General features: G+C 42.3%; 1 pseudogene across 1 annotated transcript; it reads right to left on the minus strand.

Moving 5' to 3' along the window:
- Positions 1–4,080: 4,080 nt before the first annotated feature.
- Positions 4,081–4,533, minus strand: LOC105523023 (annotated as a pseudogene). Its single transcript, XR_001003518.1, has one exon. The product of XR_001003518.1 is annotated as a 60S ribosomal protein L26-like (transcript).
- Between the last annotated feature and the right edge of the window lie 1,319 nt (positions 4,534–5,852).

The raw sequence follows: 5,852 nt of genomic DNA on the forward strand, positions 1-5,852 counted from the left end.
GCCCGGGAGCGGGAAGGCGAGGCTAGGAGGGAGTGACAGCGGCAACCGGCCAATGGGAAGCCCGCGGGGCTGAGGGGGCGTCGCGCGGCTACGTTTTTAGGGTTGGTTGCACCGTGCGATCCCCCAGGAGAGGGCTGCAGGGCGATGCTGCTGCGTTTTTGCATTGCAGAGAGCGGGCTGTCGCGCAGGGGCCGGGGCAGCGGGCGTGGGAGTCGCAGTTTCGGCGCCAGCTTGAGGGACCCTGCCGGGGAGGGCTCGCCCGGGATTTCCTCTACCCATTCGCTTTATTTGGCGAGAAGGGGCACAAAAGGGATGTTTATTATCACTGCTTTTGGGGGCTCTAACTTTGCACTTTCTATCCATAAGGGAGACACCTATCCCCTCTAGGATACTTGGTCTGAGTTAAACCTATGCCTACATTCAGAGCTGCAAATGCTAAGGGGAGGGGGTGTTCACTCCACATCGCCCCGTCCCCCGCTTTAAGTGCATATTTCTTAATGAGACTTTACTTGGCATAATATATGCTCAGAAATTGGGAAGAATTTCATATAAAAACACAATAACGTATGTGAGAGTTCTATACAAACTGCGAAGCAGCTTTTAAATAAGAAAGGGTATTAATGGCAGGAGGTTGCTACATATAGAAGTGTAGAAAAGGAATGCTGTCTCTCTTTGCATAAATCTCAGCCAAACTGCTGAGTAATCTGGAAGCAGAAGAGAGCAAACGTTGGGGTTACCAAGATATGGAGAGTAGTAATAATAACAACCCCATCTGAGTGTCTATTGTATGCCTCCTGTGGACACAATGGATTTTACTCATCCAGCAACTAGTGGTTCTCAAATTGTGGTCCTTGGACTAGCAGCTTCAGCATCACCCGGGAACTTGATAGAAATGCAAATTCTTGGCCACCAGCCAGACCTACAGAATCAGAAGTAGTGAGCCAAGAAATCTGTGTTTTGACAAGCCCTCCAGGTAATTCTGACACACGCTACCCTTTGAGAACCACTGGCCTAGACAGTGAAGGGACCACATGGTCTCTAAAGGATTTTACAGTTTGCCAATCTCTTTCACACCCATCATGACATTGTAGCCTCACTTCAGTCTCACTAGTCGGAGTTTCTTGACTCTGCTCTGTCTTCTTCCCATTCCAACCACTCATTTTAATGTGTATCCTAGAAGAGACTAATTTGTTAAGAATTTACTTCAGCCAAGCAGCTACTTTCTAAACTAGGCAACTCCACTTATAGAAGATAGGAATTTAGGATGGGCTGGGAATGTAGAACCACCCCCCACATCTACCACAAAGAATCAAGCACAATGTGGAAACACAAAGCTATAAGCCTTTATTTAGCATTTTCAATGGTGAGGGGATGGCAGGATGCCAGTGTAGACCGTGGGCAGGACTAGACAGAACCGGAGGGGGCAGGTTCCCATGGTGCAAGGTTTCAAGCAGAGGAATATACTGCTCCCTGCCTGACTTGGCCCAGGTAAGTGCAGAGGCCCCAAAGACCCTGAGCAAGTCTTGAGGGGTACGCGGTGGCCAGCAAATGGTGAGCATGCATTGACACATGTTCATGACCTAACTTGAAGCCAAAGGAAAGTGAAGGGATTTGGTTTAAGGAAGGGATTTGGTTTCGTTTAAGGAAGCAGAGAGCATTATAATTTTGAATTATGCCTTGTTTCTATACTAGATAAAAGTTGGTCTTAAGTTTGATTTTTATATTATCATATACATACAGTATGACAGCCACATTTTCTACTTGTGGTCATATTTGCAAGGTATGATTCAGGTCAGCAAAAATGTCTGTGGTGTGTTTCATAAAATCAGCTAATACTTTACATTCCATTTTGGAGAGGCAGCATAGCATAATGGTTAAGAGCTCAGGCTCTGTGGCCAGACTGGGGACAAATCCTAGCTCTGCTCTTCACTGAGCATGTGAGTGGGAACAGGTTATCTAACCTCTTCATGTTCCAGTTTCCGGGTTCTTTGGAATTAGGGATAATGACAGTACCTACCATACAGGATGTTGGGTAATATATGTAAAGCACATGGACATTGCCTAGCAAAGAGTGAAGGGCCATAGCTTTGACCACACATGTCATCCAGTTTCAAAAGCATTGCACATTTCACTCCAATGCTTCTATCTTCAGGAGTTCAAATGTGTCCCACTGATTTCTGAGTTTCACTGAGTGTCATATTATGGAATAAATATGCTACTGCCAAAGAAGTTTGGATGAGAAGTCTGTGTAAAGACTTGAGTGACCTATAACCACCAATTTGAAGCCAATGGCAAATTTTCATTAGCCTCCATAAATTCTTGAGCACCTAAGAAAATCAGAACTTGAAAGCACTTTGGTTGGTTGAAATTTTGCTTACAGCATTGGATTATTCTATCGTTCTATGTTTCTTTGGGAAAATATAGGCACAAATTATGTTTTGATATTAAGATAAGACAAAAGTTTGCAGATACACAATGAGAGTGATTATATTTTCTATGTAGGAGTAGCGTTTCCATTCTGTTTTGGCACACTTAGTTAATTATAAGGAAATAACATGATTTAGTGGGAAGAATATTGGTCTTGGTGTCAGAAAATTCATGTAAGCATTCTAGTTCGGTTACTTCTTGTGAGCTTAACCTCTTTCACCCTCGGTTTTCTCATCTATAAACCGGGGCTAATACTATCTATCTTCACTGGTTATTGTGAGGATTAAGGTAGATAATGCATGTGAAAATGCTTGACACATGGTATATGTGCAGTAAACCTAAGTGAAACAAAAATAATTAACTTGGTCAAGCCCCCCGTATGCCATATGAGAAAGAATTATCCCACTAAGCTGAATGCTTTTTGTGAACAGAAATCCCAGTTAAACTAATGAAAGGGAGCACTCTGGTAGTATCAAATTTGCTAAACCAATAAGTATATAAACAAGACGTATAAAGGGCAGAATTATGGAATCCTGCTCTCTTGTCAACACCCAGTTCATTTAGTTTGATAAATGGTTGAAGCTTTCATTATAGAGGATAAGGTGCCAAGATCAACAAAGTGTAGAGTAGGGTTTTGTTTTGTTTTCTTTCTTTTTGTAAAAGCAGTTAGGTCTGAAAAATAAAAGGCTTCTGTTTTTGCCAATAGTAAGAAGCTTGCAGATTATCCAAGGCAATTCTATGTCCTATTCCATAGCAATACTTAAAAAAACATTTAAACATCAAATGGATAAGTGGTTATCAGTGTGCTATTTTAAGGTTTAACATACTGAGTAGAGTGATTCAAAGGTAAAAGTACTTTCTAGAGGGACTAGATATAACAATTTTGGTCACTGAATTTTGATACCAATATCATTGCACATACTCCTTTGTTAATGTAATTCTCTTCCCTTTTTGTTGGAGATGACCACTTCCACTCAATGCACTCCTTAAAAGAAATTGAGTTCTGTTGGATTAGGAGTAGTAAACTATGCAAATAATCCTTAGGAAGATTGTCTGGATTGTTGACGTTGTCACAATCCCACCACCTAAGTACAGGCTTTTTATTGGCTATTGTAAAAGGAAGGGAGGACCAGGAAGGCTCTGTATCACTCCTGATTGGAGAAAGCTCTTAGCCTAAACCAAATTTTATCCTATTTTTTTACTTGAAATGTACTCAGCAGCATTTCCCACATTATTACCTTTTCCCATATTATTCCATATATTATTGGCCATATTCCATATGTTTAAGTAAACTTTTTTTTGTTTCAAGTTTTTTTTTTTTTTTTTTTTTTTTGAGATGGAGTCTCGCTCTGTCGCCCAGGCTGGAGTGCAGTGGCCGGATCTCAGCTCGCTGCAAGCTCCGCCTCCCGGGTTCACGCCATTCTCCTGCCTCAGCCTCCCGAGTAGCTGGGACTACAGGCGCCCGCCAACACGCCCGGCTAATTTTTTGTATTTTAGTAGAGACGGGGTTTCACCGTGTTAGCCAGGATGGTCTCGATCTCCTGACCTTGTGATCCGCCCGTCTCGGCCTCCCAAAGTGCTGGGATTACAGGCTTGAGCCACCGCGCCCGGCCTTGTTTCAAGTTTTAATCAAAGCTTTTACATAAGATTACTTTATTCCTGCATCTTCTCAATTGTTTCTTTCTTGTATTTGTCCTTTTCCTTTCCTACTTGGCGAGATTTGGCTTTCTGTTCAAGGATCTTTTTGCAGTCTTTGTCCAGTTTTAGCCTAGTGATAACCGCCTTGCTGGGGTGAATGCCTACGTGGACAGTTGTGCCATTAGCCTTTTCCTGCTGCACTCGTTCAATGTAGATAACATATTTCTTCCTGTAAACCTGCACTACTTTGCCAATTTGCTGACCTTTATAGTGTCCTTGTACAACCTGAACATCATCCTTTCGGATGGGCATGGATCACACGTTGTACTTCTGTCTCAGCTCTTTGGAAAGAGGGGAAGACATAATCTTCCTGCGAATGTGGGAAGGTGCATTGAAATGCCTTTTGCGATTCTTGCTTCGGTCGGAAGTCACAAAGGGATTAAACTTCATTTTGGCCACTCCTGCTTCGGTGATGGCCGCAAAAGGCTTAACTAAACATTTTAAATGACTGCTTAATGTTCTGTCAACTGAAGATATCATGGTTTAACATACTATCCACCTTATTCTTTGACATAATTTTTTGCCTTTAGAAATAAAGCTGCCATTACTATATTTATGCAGAAATTGTATACATTATTTCATTCAAAACACAGAATCTCTGATACCAAACTGGCAACCTTTTTTTTTTTTTTTTGAGATGGAGTCTCTGTTGCCCAGGCTGGAGAGCAGTGGCGTGATCTTGGCTCACTGCAACCTCTGCCTCCTGGGTTCAAGCGATTCTCCTGCTTCAGCCTCCCAAGTAGCTGGGATTACAGGCATCTGCCACCACGCCTGACTAATTTTTTGCATTGTTAGTAGAGACAGGGTTTCTCCATGTTGGCCAGGCTGGTCTTGAACACCTGACCTCAGGTGATCTGCCTGCCTCGGCCTCCCAAAGTGCTGGCATTACAGGCGTGAGCCACCATGCCTGGCCCAAACTGGCAATGTTTTAAAGGAGTAAGCAAACCCAAATTACTAACCTTGTGATCATTTCTCTCACAGCAGCCCTAAGACTTACACAGGAAATTCCAATGTCTGTTTCATTCCTGGGGTGAGTGAATCTCCTATCTGTAATATGAAACAGCAGGAAGTTCCTGCTTCTTATTTCAGGTAGGATGCATATTCTTTATTCTGGTTGCTTTTCTGTAATGGGAGAAAAAATGATAATCATGGCAATGAACAGAGGAGGACTGTGAAGCGTAAACTTAAACCCTGATTGTACTACTATGTGTGAAAACCTGGGACTGGTAAAATGGCTGCTTTGTGCCCTTTCCCATCTCTATAGGGAATCCATACAAACCTCTGGACAATCTGTTACTTAAAGCTGAAATTTCTAGACCTTAAAAAGAAAGGGAAAATATCAGCTTTGCTCAGAGAGAATCGATTGTTTATTATTTTACATCTGAAAATAAATATCTATGGGCAGTTCTATCTATAATCCTATGTAGTACTTTTAGATATAATAGTAAGAGCAAGTCTCCACCATTTAAAGAGAACCGCAGGTGTTCGACGTTTTGCTAGGAACCTTGTGAACACTCTCCTGAAACAACCCTACAAGGTAAGTGTTATTCCTACTCTACAAATGAGAAATAGGCTTAGAGAAGTTACAGCACTTACAAATAGGTCCAAGATCTGTGCTGAGCTCCGTCTGACTCTAAAGCAAGCGTGTTCAACCCCCAGCCCACGGACCGCATGCAGCCTAGTACGGCTTTGAATGAGGCCCAACACAAATTTGTAAACTTTCTTTT

The sequence above is a fragment of the Colobus angolensis genome, unplaced genomic scaffold, assembly GCF_000951035.1.
Source record: "Colobus angolensis palliatus isolate OR3802 unplaced genomic scaffold, Cang.pa_1.0 Scaffold449, whole genome shotgun sequence".
NCBI lineage: Eukaryota > Metazoa > Chordata > Mammalia > Primates > Cercopithecidae > Colobus > Colobus angolensis.